At 38.8% G+C, this 18,701-nt stretch overlaps 1 protein-coding gene across 1 annotated transcript in view; it reads left to right on the forward strand.

Moving 5' to 3' along the window:
- PPARD (peroxisome proliferator activated receptor delta) overlaps positions 1-15,387 on the forward strand; it is a 146,595-nt gene extending 131,208 nt beyond the window's left edge. The window contains exon 4 of the transcript XR_014174885.1: positions 15,377-15,387. The gene's annotated coding sequence lies outside the window, so the exon portion shown is untranslated. The remainder of the gene's footprint in view (positions 1-15,376) is intronic.
- Positions 15,388-18,701: the final 3,314 nt, after the last annotated feature.

Here is an 18,701-nt window from a genome sequence, read left to right on the forward strand (position 1 = left end):
GTGGTGGTGAGACTAGAAGTCATCTTCCATTTCAATTCATGAATTTCCATCAATGCTTTCAGTTTTGTTCTAAGGAAAGTTTCAGAAATGTTCTTGGCTGACAACTCTGGGAATTAAAAGTCTATAGAGATTCTCAGTTATCCAAATCATGGTTGACCCAAAGGTGCTTTTTCAAGAGGCAACTGGACTTTCTGTTTTTTCTTTGAAGATGTTTTGCTTCTCATCCAAGAAGCTGCTTCAGCTCCTTCCATTCTCCACCATCCAGTCAGAGCTGAAGAAGCTTCTTGGATGTGAAGCAAAGCATCTTCAAAGTCCAGTTGCCTCTGGGAATGAAACTTTTAGAATATGGAGTGCACCAGCTCTGGTCTAGGTATTAACACAGGAGTTGTCCATACTAATCTCTTGAGTGAATGCTCCCTCAAAATGCTCAGGACCACAACACAGAAAGAGATGGTGGGGATTCATACCAAAGATTCTGAGGGTCTGCACATGGCCATAAACCCTGCAGATATGTGATCCCCCATGTTATGACAAGAGAGGCTGCTTGTTGAACCTTCCACTGCCTCTTCTCCTTGCTCTTCTTCCCTGTCTGTTGCTGGGCACAATCCAATTCTGCAGCAGGAGTTGGGGAAGAGAGTGGATTAAAGGATTGACAAAGGAATGTCAGTGATTCAGCATCTCTCTGTTTGGCAAAGCAGACTTTGGGGAAAGCCATAACATCATGCTTAACAATCAGCATGCTACTGATCAGAGAGGATGACAGATTTTACAATTGGTTGCATGAAGCCCAGACCAATCTAATTTTATGCATCATAACCATTACTTTTCATCCACTGCAGAAAGATTTCTTAAAGTTTATCTGCAGATCTGTGCAGAAGGAAGAAGCAACTCTTGCATTAAACATGCACAGACGTAATGTCTAGTGTAAGTCATAGGTTGCATAGGTGCACAGCAGGGTAGAAAAATAAGCAGACATTTATTTAAGATGAAGATGCCGAGTTTTAAGGGGTGGGGGGGGAAGGCACCATCAGTTGTGAACTTCTATCTTGAAATACAACCGAAACTAGCATTTACCCCTCAAGGGGGAAAGCATGCAAGTCAGTTCATTCTGCACTGACAGACGTTGTGTTTTCACCTGGCGTGGTTTCGGTTTTACATCCTGATTCACACCCGCAATAAAATGGGGCTAATTGGATAAATTGCCACAGGATGCCCTAGTACCCCAAAAGTGTATGATGAGCTGGCCACAGCGATCCGACGTACCCTGAAATGACATGGGAGGGGGAATCAAATCCGACTGTTATAAGTTTTGCTCGTGCCGGGCGTTGAGCAGAGCCTTATTGCACGGTGGAAGGAGAAAAGCTTGTGTCAGCTGGGGGCGGGAGGGGGGGAGACAAAGAAGCCCAACTACTCCTTAGGAACGCCCTGCTTGATTATTTAACTCTTTATTTTGTGTTCCCGGGATTTTCTGCTGTCCCCCTCACCCACCCACCCCCAAATATCCCGGCGCAAAACTGTCCAAGGAGTCGCCTAATCAAAGTAAAACCAAATCAGATCGTTCCCGACCCAGCCCCTACTTAGATGTCGAAAAAACTCCAAGGCCCCCCCAAATCCAGGCGGGGTGGGTGCTGGGAGGACTTTTTCCAGGCGGATCCCAGCGACCTCCGGGACGCAGACAAAAGCTGTGGCTTCCGCGGTTTTAGCGCTTGGATTGCCACCGATCCGTTTTCGCGCCCGCGTCCTTCGGGCTAGCTAGGGGTCCTTCGCCGGCTCTCGGATTGCCCAGATGGTTTCTTTTTTTCTCCTTTCACTGAAAGAAGGGAAAGGAAGAGAAACGAGAAGGAAAGAGAGTATTTGGGAAAGGGCCCGTCTCTTTCCTACCTCGCTTTCGCAGATCGTTCCCCGCTTCCCTTTTTTTTTGCTATTTGAAATGTTTCCCACAAAACAAGACACAGACCCACAGGGATCATGTCTGAGGGGATGGTGGTTTCTGGGAATATTAGAGGAGGGGAAAAACCCTTTCGAAAGGACCCCCCACCTGCCGGAGCTGGCAGCTGACGGGAGCTCCCGCTTCCCGCTCTTCGGTACGCTCTTGCGCGCTCGCCGTTTGGCGGGAGCGTTCCGTGTCCTTTTATTGCACATCCTGACAAGGAAAACGTTCTTCCCGTGTCTTTAAACACCTTCTTCCACGGAAAAGTTTTGTTTTCCCCTCACTATTTGGAAAAGCGGAATGAATTGCGATTCTACCGTTGTTTCTTTCTTTTTTGCTCTTTATGGGGAAAATTGTACATGGGCGATCCTTAATTCTAAATCCGTTCCCCCCCCCTCTCTTTAATTGTTTTTAAACGCTTCCGCATGAGGGAAAGAAATTGTCCTACTTCTTTTGCACATCTTTAACCTTTCCAGTATCTCCTATTTTTTAAAAAATATATATATTATACATTTTTAAACAGGGAGGTTTTGACAGGTCAGTTTCAAACCCTCCAACCCTCCCCACCCTCCCCAATCATCTTCTTATGCGGTATTGGAATAAGACAATTTTGCCGCTTGGATTTTTTTGACAGTTAAATTGCAATGTAGGCAGAGAACGGAATAGGGATCCTGTCTCTTTAACTCTGTAACTAGACAAAGACTTTTTCCCCTTTGAGAGCTGAGCCCGGGATCAGAACTGTCAGATGATCTTCCAGCACTTGGGAGAGTTTGCAGAGTCATAATTATATCTTTTAACCTGTCTTGCTCTTTGCAAAAGAAAGGTCCTATTATATTGAAATGAGATTATTAGCCATCAAATACTTTCTTTCTTGGGATTCTTCCCTATTTTTTTAAAAAAAATTCAAATACCTTAACTACTTTGCAATTGAATTTTTATAAGATTTACTTTATACTAAATAAATGTTCTATTGTGGTTATTTAAAAATGTTTTAAATGGGTATTTTCAATATGCAAAAAAAAAAAATGGGAATGCTTGAAATGCTATCCATATAATTAAAGAAAAGGTAAGTTTTCAGAGCACAAGTTATGCGGGTCCCCCTCCCCCCTTCTCTTGTGATAAAACCATGGCAAAGTGTTTTGTTTCCTGGGATCTCCTAAAAATCTGCTTTGCCATATGGTGTTCATCTTCCTTCCTCCTTTTTTGTTTTAGTTTCAGCCAAAATACAACATTATTAGAAGAAAACTAAATTAACTTAGGTGTTAGGAAAAAAGGAAAATACACAACATTAAAATAAAATACAAATTACAAATTTAAATGCGTGTTTTGTGAAGATGGCACATAGAAGACATCATACACAAAAAAATACGAATAGCAATACTAATAATATTCATATTATTGAAAATAACGACTTAGGCCAATGAATATGGGACTAGAACTACTTTGATGAACATTTTGTCTATAGTCCCTGTTGTTTTAAGCACTGGGCCTCCTTAAAAAGAAACCTAAACAGTCTTATAGATGTCCAATTGAATCCAGTTGATCCTATTGTTAAAAAGCATAATGTGGCTTGGTTTTGTGAAGGAGGGGAAGATTTCCAACTGTATAAGAATTAATCGTCAGTTTTCATTACATTGTGGTTAAATCATATCCCTCCAGGACTCTGTAATGTCTATTCTAGAGCCTCGAGGGTCTATCTGCTCTGTTATCTTGAGGGTGAGATGAAGTATAGTACCCATGTCCCTTACCTTCTATTTTCCTTTCCAAAGGCTCCTAAACATACATGTTGCCGCTGACACTCTATCAGTTATTCATAACATCTCATGATCTCTACTATATGTCAGAATTCAGAGCAGCACAAGATCCAGAGAGCCGAGAAGGGAGCAATTTGCTGATCTATATTCCGGCAGAAGTTGCATGACTGAAAGATTGGTTAGCAGATGTTTTTAATTATTAGCTACTCTGATGGAAATCCTTTCAAGCTTGAACGGAGGGTTATAAGTAAGTATGCAAAGAAGGAATTATTCTAGATTTAGGCTGAGGATCATAGACATAAAATCTTGCTTAAAGTCAATTAAAATGATTTCATCCTTTCGTCTTCAGCTCAGAGACAGGACTTGGGCTGAAGGGGCCCAGTGCAAAATACGCAGCTGGGTAAAAAAACTTCAAGGTGCTCCAATCTCAAATCCACCAATTTGTTCCTCCCTTCTGGTACTTTCCCCTCGCTTACCAGGCAGTATCACTGGTACTTTTGTCTCTTTCGTTAGCTTTCAAGAAAGTTTGGTTAGAGGGAAAATGAGCAGTCATCCCTAACATCTTCATTTTGTCACATGGCCACTGTAGGAAAAGAGCAAGGGGTCGAAGATGAACAGAAATCTTTTGGTTAGAAACCCCCCCCCCACATATCCATGATGCTTAACTTGGGGGTGTTTTGGCCTAAAGAGCCTTGGTCTCATGCTTGTCAATCAAACTCAATCTCTTTATTGTTTTAACTGGTGGATTAGATTTTACGCTGATTTCAAATGGCCCCTATAAACATTTTCATTACCTGTGTTTGTTTAGATTACATTTAAGCGAAAGGAAAAGAAATGGGATGAGGAGAGAAACTGAGAGCAACCAGATGGAAAAGAGGGCATTTTTTATTTTCAATAGTTAGAAAACTGCAGATGCGATTTTTGTTTCCTTATCTGAGCAACCAAATCAGCTTTGCTCTGCAGCTATTAACATTCAGAAGAATCTCCTTCTTTGCATTAGGTTACTCTGATAGAAATGGTTCCCAGATTATAGGTTAGAGTCGAAGTTAGATCCCACCATTTTAAGGTTGCCTTATAAAGTGCTTCCACTAAGTGTTCCTTTCGGTCTTCTTTTTTCACATGGCATAGTTAAGTATCTTAATGAAATGATTTTCTGGTTTTATATATTGAACCTGTTAAATATTTATTCAAAAGGGCATCCAGAAAATAGAACCTGAATCATATTTGACTGGTGAAAAAGGCCAGATAGTCAGCACTCTTCATCATGCCTTCTCTTAGGACCAAAGTACCTCTAGTTTAGTTTAGTTTAGTTTAGTTTAGTTTAGTTTAGTTTAGTTTAGTTTAGTTTAGTTTGGTTTAGTTTAGTTTAGAATCGGGAATGACTAGCACATACGTATGTACGAGGGGACCTTTACCTCTAGTGACATAGTGTTGACCTCTGGTCAAAGTTTGTGTGTTTGCTCCCAAGTTTCATAAATATGGATCCTTAGCAGGCTCAAATATAGGCTCTATATGTCTTTATGTTCATTACTTCTTATGTTCCATTGAAATCCTCCATGCATTTTAAAGGAATGATACATGGAAATTACTTAATTTGCCATTAAACCTTTTGTAGGAGTTGTATCTATGAAATGTACCAGTACTTGCTTTCCATTCTATATCGACATGAAGCTGCAGAATCTTGACTTTTATCAATGAAATGCTTGAAGTGTATTTTACAATGCAAAATAAGTTTGACTCTTTATTGTCTTGGAAGAATTCTGTTTTCATAATTGTGCTGATATGAATATCTGGGAAATATTTGTATAATAAAGCTTGTGAACTAATATTTTGGCCAAGTAACTGAGGTTCAGACCACAACTATTTTGATTATACTGCAATCACTAGTCCAAAAATCAGCATTGATGCATGTGTGCATAATTTCGTAGTTGAAATGTAATTCTAGGGTGTATACATTAATAAATATGACATCGTAAGTTGAGCTATCAAGTGATTTCCCTTTAAACATATCCATGTTTAATTGTACCACAATTTGGAGGGTCTTTGTGTAATATATATATAATCCATTCCTTTCCAGAGCCATGCACACACATTTTACACTTGCAACAATCTTCATGAAATGGATTATGAAAGATTTTTGCTGAAATATGTTCTGAAATTTGATCCATTCTTGGGGTTCGTGGTAGCAGAGAACAAGAGGAGGAATATACATATTTTCTCCATGTTTTCTCTTCTTAGCACATAACCTCATGATTCTAATTAGTAGCAGTTATCAAAACACAACCCTATGATTTTTTTAGATTTTTAAAGAGAGAGCTACAGGGAACGTGGCTGTAGATCAGGCAAAAAATCTGGGGGAGATTCAGATCTTTTTCTTATCCAATTAGCATTTGGCATCCTTAGACAATCTGTAGGATAAGAGACCCCCACTGGTACCCACCTGGCTACCTGAGGTACCTAATTTTAATATTTATTTTATATTATAATATTTGAATTAAAATAAATGAATCAAAAGCTGTAATCGTACTTCAAAACAAAGTGCCAGCCTTCACAATCACATTTATTTGCAGGAATGTCTCTGATGCCCAGATAGATCATGTAGGCATTCTCAGTGGGTGGTCTTGTGCTTTGCTGAGGAGTTAACTCACCACTCCCAGAAGACCAAAAATGCTAGTGAAGTAGCAAACATTCACCAGAGCTGTTGTGGCGCAGTGGTTAGAGAGCAGTACTGCAGGCTCCTTCTGCTGACTGCCGGCTGCCCGCAATTTGGCAGTTCGAATCTCACCTGGCTCAAGGTTGACTCAGCCTTCCATCCTTCTGAAGTTCCGGTGTGGGTAAAATGAGGACCCAGATTGTTGGGACCAATATGCTGACTCTGTATACTGCTTAGAGAGGGCTGTAAAGCACTGTGAAATGGTATATGTCTAAATGATATTGCTATTGCTCTCCAGGGAGGCAGAGACAGTAACAGAGAAGAACCTTAACTACAGATCAACTGTGACATGTACTAAACCAAAGGTGTCAAACTCAATGACTGCAGGGTGCTTAGATCTGACCTGCAGGGCCACTCTGGAAACAGCCCATTTTCGCTAGCAGAGCTCTTGGGCCACCACAGGCACCCCTGACACGAGTGACATATAGCTGGCAACCCATACCCGGGCTCTGAAGGTCAAACACAGAACTGGTCCTCAATGAAATTGAGTTTGACACCCCTGTTCTAAACAGTTCAAACAGCTCACACAGATGGTATACTTTTATTGCAGGACTTATTTGCCCCAGCTAAACCCACATTTGTTCTGATGCCTGTCCAATCTCTTCAGGGCTTTGTGAGAAATTAAAATGGTGCCGTCAATTCACCCATCACTATCAGGACCTGGTTAATTAGTGGAACTCATGCTAAGTTCCCCCCCGCTCCTTCTACCATATATCTATATGTTGTCATTTGAGAGAGAGGGAGGGAGGGAGGGAATGAATGATATATTTTTAAATGGATAGAACAGCAGCTAAAAGAAGTGCAGTTGAGTGGGGAAATTATGAGACAAGATAGGACGAAATAGACATGCTGCTTATTAAAATTAAAAGATAGTCTAAACAATTTCTCTTCAAAAATCAGTGTAACAGGTATGGTGGCGCTCTTTATTTTTAGCAGTGAAATAGGAATAGTTCTGTTAAGAAGTAGTATCTTAATCCTTCCTTGACCTAAAATCTAAATCTTCCTATCCCTTTTTTATTTCCCAGGTTTGACTCATACTCTTCATTTTCATTTCTTGGTTTAATAACTTTTTCATAGTAATGCTATTTTAGTTAAGTGAACTCTAATTATTCCTCATATACACCAATATTATTGCAATGATAATTTGGACCTGAATCTTGTATGTTCTAGTTTTATTATCTTGCCTGCTTCCAAAGCAGGGCTTTTATCAAGTTATTGTTCAATCTCAGTCATAGACTTTCATATCGTCTTTGGTCAAAAAAATAAAAACGCCCTCAAATGCATAAGGAACCCACCAATTTGTCCCGTGATGCACAGAGAAAAGAGGTGGGGCTTAAACCATGCAGTCACCACCACCATCTTCCTTCCCCCCCCCACTAATATTTCTATTCTACTTCATTCATTTTTCTAGCACTTCCATAGTTTTCCTTCTCATGTAGCACTCATTCAGTAGAAGGCTGAACAGCAGAACAATGTTCTTTGATAGATAACATAGGAAACCATTTGTCACCATCCATATTATGAGCAGTCCATTAAAGTACAGTGGCGCCATCGAGATAGGCCGCTGAAGCAAAACTTCAGACCCCAATGCAGAACTAATTGGGGGGAGGGAATAGCCAAACATAGTGAGTTATCCTTCCAGAAAAGCACACGACAAAGCTAGTGAAATGAATTATTTCCATTTCTATTACTACCAAGGCTCCTCCCCATTTCTCAGTACTATTATTAAATCTAGAGTCTAAAATTACCTAACTGCAGCATTTCATGCCAGGATTTGTTCTCACTTTTTCTGGAATGAATCTGAATGATTGTTCTTAGGTCGAATACAAAGCAAGAGTTGATCCATAGAGTCAAATCTCATGATTTACTGACACATTTGGAGCACTGAGTGTTAGCTATCCAAGTGATTCCACTTCATTTCAGATTAGGCAATTTTACTTCTATTCCAGCCTCACCATGAAATTTCAATTCTGCACAGTAAACTTCACTTCTATTTATGTATAATGAATACTGCTGAACAACTGCCAGAGTTGGCTATATTCCAGACATGGGTGAAATGATTCAGTACATGATTTGAAAAGGCCTTACCTTACATGGCTCAGGGAAGTGTAACTAAGCTACTTGATGTAATTACTATTTTGCCTGAGCAAGGTTTGTAAAGATGAAGTGAAATTTTTGCAGAAAACCAAGCTGAGAGAGTTGAGGTATGATTGAAAACATCTTTCTATATCTCATGTTTTAACATTTGTCTCGGAGACATCCTTATTTTTCACTGAAAATTTTAACAGTATTGATAATTAATTTATTACTTGCTCCCTGGCCCTCCAACATTCAAAATTGACAATGTTGAAAAATCAAAATAAAATATGATTTTAAGGAGTTTCGTTTCCAAACTAAGGAATTGAGGCTCATATGGATAACAGGTCAAACAATGATTTCATTCCAATTATGATCCTGAAAGTAATTAGTATTCTATCTTGCCAATTTCTGAATCAGCCGCTATATCTATGGCTTTAACACTAGCATGATCTGCAGATATCAATAAGTCAATGTTTATTTTCATGCTGCAAAAATGTTCAGCTCCCAATCTCTGTATATTAAAAATTGTTCTTAAGGCATTTGGCTGCTTTTGTGGGGAGAAGAGGATCAGTTGCTAAACTTATAAATGTGGCCTGTTTTTGTAAAAAAAAAAAAACCAACAACTTTGGTCTGTGTCAATTCTAATTGTGACCCAAGATGGTTTTCAGTGAATTAATAATCAATTTTGACTTTCTCTTGGATGGTTACTCATCTGATGACAGTGAAGAGATGCATTGATGCTGACAGCTTACTTGGTTACTCTGGCAGCTGCATGGAGCTGAGGGACACCTGCAGCTATTCCTTGAAGTCAGAGACATTTGCAGGTGTTTACACCTTCTCTTGAAGAAAGGAAAGCGAGAGACCCCGTGTGCCAAGGAAACAGTCTCTCCGTGATTAAAAGAAGCAAACTTAGTTTTGACAGATTCCAGCTATAACCTTGGATGGCTGTAGTCAATCAGAGTCTTTTATAGCTGTAGCCAACTTGAGTCAGAGCCTTTGAATATTAAACATGAAAAAAAAAATATTTCCGCTCTAACTTTCCCATTGCACATGGCTTGACATTTGAATACAAAGGTGGGAGAAAGTCAGAATCTTTCTGCTTTGGCTAAAAATAATGTCTGGACTCCACCTATTTTGAAAGTACGTTTTCACACCTCTAGTCAGAGCTGTGGTCAAATCTACTCTGTGGTAAAGCAGCTGATTTTAAGAATCCACTTTTGAAGCAGATCTGGCTGAGAACCGAGTTTCAGGCATCCTCCTTCTTATGTGACATTCAACTGGCTAAGGCTCCCTACATAAGCGAGATCTTCAGTCTTGTCACTCTTTCTGTCTTAATAATACATTGTTACCTCTAAGATTTTTTAAGATTGGTGAAAATGCAGCCAAAAAAAGAAACTAATGTCATTACAATCCACAGGAGAGATGAGAGTGAAAAACTCCAGAAGGAAAGTTGGTCATGACCACCATTCTTCAAAGTGAAACTGTTGTAGTTCAAACTTTTCTCCTGACAGATTTTTTATTCTTTTTAGGGTCCGGTTAGTTTATCTTTTAATACAGTTATCCTGTACCTCCCCAAATGTTCACTCTCTCTCCCTCAACCCTCATCCCCATTTCTTGCAATAGCAGATGGGATGTTTCCTGTGGAATAAATGTTTGGAATGTGCCTGTGTTGTTTACAATATTGGCTGACAGTGAAAGGCGAGCGTAGCCAGTCCTAGCAGCAGAAGCAGCACCTGATGCTGAAGATGAAAATGTTTTCCATCAACCTCACATGGGCCAAGCACAGACAGCACAACAGTGAGGTCAGGCACGAGGGATAAGTAGCAAAGTCTGCCTTGAGCCAGCTTGGAAAAAGACACAATAACAATGGGAGGGGGAAAAAAGCAAATAACATTTTTGTTTCATTCTCCCCAGGAACTTGTTATTGTAGCAGAAATTGGAAAACAATGATGACATTAGCAGCATTAAAAGAAAGCAAAGTGTAGAGCTCTCCAGTTTTCAAGTTGGAAGTGTGTCTCCCTCGGAATATAACAGAGAGGGCGAAAAGAATCTCTCTGGCCTTTCTTGTCTGAAGTGATCATCTGTGGAAACTCAGTTTATATGGGGAATTGTGTGTTGTTACTCTGCAGAAGAGCAGCTTAGAATGCACAAAACTCTTAAAAGCTGATAGTGTTACAATAGGGCATATTTTTAAAGAGAAAATATTTAGCCTCATTAGAAATATTTAAAATTATTTCCAATTACAGTTATCTATGAAAAGTATTTCATCTTAAATAAGATGGTTTTTTATAGCTTTTATTTCTTTTCTTTTTTGTAAGATCCTATTTAAGCATTTTAGTTGAGGAGTAATAATATTGGAAAAATAGGGTATTATGAGATAAATTCTACCGCAGAGGACTTTATATTACTACATCTCTGTTCAAATTCACAATTATTTCTGTTTTATAACAAGAGTTAGTTCAAACATATATGTACAGGATTGTAATATTTTCTAAAACAATAAGAATGACAAAACAGTTGGCATAACATTCACATTCGTGTACAATATAGGGATGATCAAAAACTCCTCTTGTATCCCAGACACTAAGGTATCCTTTGTACATAACCTAAGCATATATTCACAATTCCTTCTTGTATGGAAGATTTATAATATTACATACATATGTATTGTATATACCTACCTACCTACCTACATGGTATTCACACTAATTCCAGATGCAAAAATGTCTAGGGATATGTGGAAATCCCATCACCATGCACTGAAGATAGCGGATAAGATTTGGGACAGAGGTGGGATTCACTTACCTTCCCTACTGGTTCCCAAATTGCTTTGCTAGCCCGCGCCTTGACTGCACATGCACACCACCTTCTGCGCATGCGCAATGCTTATGCATTACACCAGGGCAGGTGGGCGGAGCCTCTCTTAGCTACTGCTACCAGTTCTGAAGAGAACTGGCTGAATACCACCTCTGATTTGGGGGATATAGAATGGATTGTTTAAACTCTGCTCATGTGATTGTTCATTACCTGAGCTATTTCCAGAGGGGGAAGAGCCAGGCAGTCTGATTCTATAATCTACACTGATTATTTAGAATGTTTGCCCTCAGAACCCTATGCAGTTGGAAGACTGAGCTCTTACATTGAACACCATGAATTCTGTTAGATTTGGAAAGGACTAAACTGGTTAAAATGGGGTCTGAATAGACTTTCTACATGTAAAAAATTGCAACGATTAGAATGTCTAATAAAATTTCACCAGAAATTGTTTTTAATGAAAAATTTTGTTGCAGTGATTTCTACTAATGTATTTTTTTCCTATATATTTTTATATTGATGCTCTATACTCTGACTCATCAGGCAATACATATGAAGATGAACAATCTTGTATGCATCTACTGAGTCTGATACTTTGCTTCTTATTACTTCTGGGCCAGGTGTCAGTTTCTGTTAAGATTTTGCTCAAGATAAATAAAAATGGCAGACCTATATGGCTCCACCTGTTGGTTAAACATATCATGTTTTATTCCGGTCAAAATGATAAGTTAGTAAAATGAGCTTCTTATCGGCTTCAGGGTGTTTAAATTAAAATCATATTATGTACATTATTATATCCATATTGTTATTGCTACATCCATATTATTATGGACAAAGGAAGAGAGCCTTCTCAATCATTTTATAAGTCTGATAGAAAATCAGGACTCTTGGTAGAGCAAGCACAGAAGTTGTGTATTAATTGGAGGTTGGATGGTCAACTTTCTGGCCACAAGACCAGTTGCTGTGGATGCTGGGTGTGGCAATGGGTAACCCATTGGCACTGGGTAGAGCTAGTATTCCATTGTCTAGCTTTTTGATTGGCAGACTAACAGGAATGTGATTAGGATAGGAAGGAGTGGGGCTTGGAGAGAATAATCTAAACCATACTTTAGTTAGTTTCTCAAACCGTTGTTTGATACAGAAGCACATTGCACTGAGGAAGGCAATTGGATTAATAAATGATATAGGAAGAGATTCTTGGAAGTCACAGATTCTATATTAACATTCTCCAAAGGAAAAACCAAACAATCATAGGAAAAAAGCAGTTGAGAGTTCTATTCTCTTTTGAGCACATTAGCTCTCTTGAAAAATCTCTAAGGCTGGGAAAAGTAGAAGAAAAGAGAGGAAGAAGATGACAGTAGCAGCTCTAAATCAAACTCCGCTACAGTGGTATTGGAAGATCTGAAGAATCAGATTGGGGACAGATCATCCTGAAGAATCTATATGGTCAGTGTTGACTTGATGGGATGTAATCAATAATCAATTATTGCAATTGGCAATAATACTGTATAAACAATTTTGAAGATTTTGAATAGGGGCAAGCCTGTGTCATTTCATTTAAAAGCACGTGGTAGAGAAGAAACCAGTGGTGGGATTCAGCCAGTTCGCACCTATTCAGGAGAACCAGTTAACTTTCTAAGCAGTTCAGAAAACCGGTTGTTGGAAGAGATCTCCTTTTGTTTTTTTCCACTTTACAGGGCTAATCCTGTAAGGAAGGCAGGAAGGAAACATTCTGGTGTTATTTCTAGCCTAATCTTTATTGCCCTGCTTCAGAAACTGCCTCTCTGCTTAACCCTTATTACATTGTAACAGCTAAGGCGAAGCACCCATCAATGTGAGTGATGTTGAGTTAGTCACGCCCACCCAGTCACATGACCACCGAGCCACACCTACCCAGCTGGTCATTAGGGCAGAGAACCAGTTGTTAAATTATTTGAATCCCACCACTGGAAGAAACACACATCTGAATATGGCTTATAAGTTTACTCTAGAGAGAAATTTGTAAGGAGTCAGACAGTTGGCCATTATTTTAATAATTGCTAAAATGCAACACATAAATATATTTTGGGTAAAAGCATGCAGTTTTTCTCTTTCCTTACCTACAAAAATGTTTGTCTTTTTGGCTCCAGAAAAGCTGACATTGGTTAGGGTTGGGAAGGAAATATGTCATTTAATTATAAACAAACAAATGCCAAATGAATTAACGTGTTGCACTGCTGGTTATTATAGGCTGCACACCCAGCATATTTCCTGCCTTTTTGTTGGTAAGGCCTTTGGGCAAACATCAAAATGAGTTAAAAGGTGGAGTTTAATTCCAAAATTGCACAGAGCTTTTTCTTTCAGATGTCAAGCAAACGCCAGAGAAATGGGCAATGTTGGAAAAACAGAAAGCAGAGAATCCAACAAACCTAAGTAGTCTAATTGCTCTATTAAGAAACAAAATAAAACCTCTTGTCATTGTAAAATCTTGTGCTTTTACTGAGTTAAAGCAGCCTTTGTCCAATTGATGCCTTCAGCTCTATTGGACAGCTCAAATCATTTCAGCCAATTGGGAATGATGGGAATTGGAAACATTACTTTTTCAACTATTCTGGCTGGGAATTATGGGAGGGAGATGCTGTCAAACATGTTCAACCCAAATGACATGGAGGGAACTGATGTCAGATATATTCATTCTCAGCTAACTCGTTGGCTGGATATTTATAAGCATTGTGATCCTTCACTTCTGGAAGATGCCACATTGATGAAATCTATCTTAATAGCTTATTCTTTCTTCTGGATAGAAGAGTAATACAGGTAGTCCTTGACTTACAACAGTTCATTTAGTGACCATTCAAAGTTACAATGGCACTGAAAAAAAGTGACTTATGACCATGTTTCACACTTATGACCTTTGTCTGTAGCATCCCCATGATCATGAGATCAAAATTCAGTTGCTTGGCAAGTGCCTCATATTACGGAGTGTTGCTGTGTCCCAAGGTTACGTGATCCCCTTTTGTGACCTTCTGACAAGCAAAGTCAATGAGGAAACCAGATTCACTTAACAACCATGTTACTACTTTAACAACGGCAGTGATTCACTTAACAACTGTGACAAGGAAAGCCGTAAAATGGGCCAAAATTCACTTAGCAAATGTCTTGCTTAACAACAGAAATGTTGGGCTCAATTGTGGTCATAAGTCAAGGCCTATCTATACAGATTCAGACCAATTGACCTTCCTTTTAAAATATCTTTATACTACAACGCTTTAACAACATTCCCATTTCTACAGACTTTCATTACTTTTAAAAAATCGATCTCAAAATTTCTGACATTCTGTTTCACTGGAGAGCCACAGGTTCTGATATTAAGAGGAAGAAAAAGAATTCTGTTCTGTTTCTGTATACTAGGTAAATGTTATCATTTTTCCTGTAAGCTAAAAGTCCCCAAAAGTCCCCCAAAGTGCCCCTTGATCATTTAATTATAGCTTCCTTGCATACCCCATTGTATTAATAATTATAATGTCCACTTGAAAGCCTATCTGAGGAAGAAAAGGAGCAAACCTACATTGTGTCTTTTAAAAAAATAAACAAGCAAACTAAAATGCTAATAATTGGGAGAGACGATTGCAATTCTTAATAATATTACTATATCATTATATTATTAAAGTAAACCAGGAAGTATTAAAAAAGGAAGTAATTTTCATCAGTATATCTACTTTGCCTCTTAAAATATTTGTAGGCTGTGATTTTTCCATGTCAGATATGAAGGGTACATGTTTGGCCATGACATGAGCTTGCATATGTAAATGATTCTTGTGTGGGAAATTAAATCTGGCAATGTCATGTCTTGGCTGGGGTGGTGCGAAGACTGTGTAAAAAAGCTACGATGAAGATATTTTTCTTTCGTTATAGGCAAGGAAAGATGTGTGTGTGTGTGTGCTTTCATTTGTGCGGTGGTCTTGGAAGGTGCTGCTGGCATATGCGATTCTGTATCAACTTTTCTTTTTAGCTTTCTGAAGGAATGAAAATCTGGAGAGATGGTGCTGAAGTAGCAGCCAAAGGCTGTAAAATCTGAGGTCAAAATGCAAAGGAAAAAGTGACAAGGGAAAAGTGAGGTCTACTCCATCTTGCAGGAACTGTTCTGGAATGTGTTTGCTTGCCAGGATATGCAATGCTGAGGAGTGCGTCTTAGCAGCAGTGTTGAGTTAGTAATATGAACCCTACACAAATACCTTCAGGGCAGACAGGTCCATTTCAGGCTGTGTTTATTTAATAAAGAGCCAGTGAAGTAACTGCAATTTCATTGTCAATTTACTAATGCGTTACAGTTATGTTTCTTAACCTCATTGTTTGGGCCCAGAAGCCAGTGATACCCAGCCAGTTGCCCCCTCCACCCTCCTCCTTGGAGCGTAAAACACATTTTATTATGACTAGAGAGCCTTTTGTTTATTAAAAGCTGGAATTAAAGACTCTCACCAACTTTCCTCTGTGCACATATCCAGTTAGGCAATTGATTGCTTATTAACCTATGCAAAGCCTCTTGCTTCCATTTTTAAGTGTGTGTGTGTGTGTGTGTGTGCATGTGTATATAGTATGTATGTAGGTATATGTATACATGTGTGTATGTGTGTTTATAAGGTAAAAGTAAAGGTTCCCCTCAGACATATGTGCTAGTTGTTCCTGATTCTAGGGGGCGGTTTCAAAGCCAAAGAGCCAGCGCTGTCCGAAGACATCTCTGTAGTCATGTGGCCGGCATGACTAATTGCCGAAGGTGCACGGAATGCTGTTACCTTCCCACCAAAGGTTGTCCTTATTTTTCTACTTGCATTTTTACATGCTTTTGAACTGCTAGGTTGGCAGAAGCTGGGACAAGTAACGGGAGCTCACTCCATTACGCAGCGCTAGGGATTCGAACCACTGAACTGCCAATCTCTCTGATTGACAAGCTCAGCGTCTTAGCTACTGAGCCCTTGTCTTCTACATAGAAGGAGGCAAAAGCTCTGAGATTCAGTTGCAGGCATTATTATCTTTTCAGAAGCAGATTTAATATATATATTTATTGTTTATTTTGCTTTAAAATGTCTTTAGTGTCTTAATTGTAATGTACTTTTTGAATTTTAAGCTTATTAGTGTCATTGACTGAGTTGGAAAGCTATTTAAATTGAATGAATGAATAAATAAATATAAATAAATAATCTGATTTAAGAGGCAAGGAGGAAAATATATACTTATATTTTTCAAAGTTTGGTATAGGAATCCTTGCACTTCAGGGGTGTCAAATTCAATTTCATTGAGGGCTGCAGCAGGGCTGTAATTGACTTTGGGGGGCCGGGTGGGAATGGCTGACTGGGTGGGCGTGGCCAGTTTGATGCCACTCCCCAAACTGCTGGCATGTTTCCTCTTCACGCTGGGTAGACTGGGCCAAAGCCATGCTGGCCAAATGTTTCCTCTTCGCATTGGGTAGACTGGGCTGAAGCGATGCGGGCCGGCTCTTTACATTTTCCAGGATGGCCCTGCGGGTTGGATCCAACCATATTGTGGGCCAGATCTGGCCGTGGGCCTTGTGTTTGACACCCCTGTTGTACTGTATTAAAGTTCGTCAATATTCCATGAATATAAATTGGGCTTCTTCCTGTTATTAATAGAAGCAATGCTAATTTTGCCTAAAATTAGGATGAAAAGTTTAAATGCTCTTCAATTTGAGTAAAGAATTGAAATACTTTACTCAATACTTTTTACATGCTTTAAAAAGAACCCTGATTTTAAGTTCTTGCAGGACAGTACATAGTTCAACATGACTAGCAAAATATTTTCTCCATTTCACTTCCTATTAGTTCTTTCGCAGAATTTATAGAATAAAAAATTCAACGTTCAATACTGATCCCTTATTGTGACATTTTGTTTCACATTACTTCCACATCCACATTTCATGGTAACTATTATCTGAATAAAATCTGTGTACAAAATCTTACAGTATAATTTTGTTTTAGTAAATACTGACTAACAGGAGGTAAGCCACTGATATAAGGATGAAATGAGGAATAAGGAAGAATGAACAGATAATGTGCTTTGGTAATACAAGCCTATATATGCCTATTTTAAAATACTGAATTTAGTTGGGCTACTCAAAAGTAAGCGGCTACAGAGTCAGACAAATTTATGAGGATAGGAAAAACTCCATTTTGCACAATTATTTCATTTCAGGTGAAGGTGGCTAAGAGAACAAAGGAAATAAGGTTGGTTTTTAGAACAATGGTGTTTTTCTCCCCAAAAAGCAGGCAAAAGTAAAGATAATTATGGTTTTGCAGTTCTTGTGGCGTTTGTATTGTCAAACTGATTTTTTAGACTCACTGATAAAACTAAGCCCCCACAAAACAAAGAGATTCCTGCTGCAGAGAAATAGGATCAACAGCATCACAAGTTTTTTTACTGAAAGAAATTAAGTATATTTCAAATTTGAAACTGTTTTTTTAAAATCATTCCCATTGCAAATGTTATTTATGTGTTCTGTTAGTTCTTTATAGAGGAACATTCCTTAAATAAGCATTGTTATACTTTTTTTTTTCAAATGTGTATTTGTATTCCTAGAAGTGCTAATTCAGTTTTCTAGAAGACTATCTGTTGGTAAGTTGCTGATATGTATGGGTGAATATTGTCATGATGTTTGAAAGACAACCATATGATGCTATCTTTCTGTTGACATTCATTTGGCTTTCTCTTTTTATTTAGGAATTGCATGGCTGGAAGTTGTTGCTGAATTGGTTTTTGTTAGACAATGTAATCTTCATCTCATAAATTTCAGTGACTCTCCAAGGTAAAGTTCAATGGTGGGATTAATTTTTTTTTACTACTGGTTCTGTGGGCAAAGCTTGGTTGGCTTGGCAGGGGAAGGATACTGTAAAATCTCCACTCCCACCCCAGTCCAGGGGAAGGTTACTACAAAATCCCCATTTCCTCCCGATCAGCTGGGACTCGGGAGGCAGAGAATAAATGGGGCGGGTCCAGTCAGAGGTGGTATTTACTGGTTCTCCGAACTACTCAAAATTTCCGCTACCGGTTCTCCACAACTGATCAGAACCTGCTGAATACCACCTCTGGTAAAGTTGTATGATAGAGAGGTACAACATTTTTCCAAGATGAAGTCCTACTTGGCCAGAGAAGCGTATGGGGGCCTTATTGTAAAAAGCAATGGGAAGAGCCAAGGCCAAAATCTAAATCTAATTTCATTTCATTCAGAATTACATTAAATACAATTAATATGACTCTTCTCCAGTCATGGAATAATTTTTTCTATCGATCAGATACAATTTTCCACATCTGTCAGATTAAAAAAAATGCACCGTTGGGCAAGTCTTTGAGAGCCATACCCAAGAGGCTCTGTTTTTGTTCTAGGGCCTCATCCTATGGCCCTTTGAGGTAGATTGCCATA

Source organism: Natrix helvetica (genome assembly GCF_964273705.1).
Source record: "Natrix helvetica genome assembly, chromosome: 3".
Classification (NCBI taxonomy): domain Eukaryota; kingdom Metazoa; phylum Chordata; class Lepidosauria; order Squamata; family Natricidae; genus Natrix; species Natrix helvetica.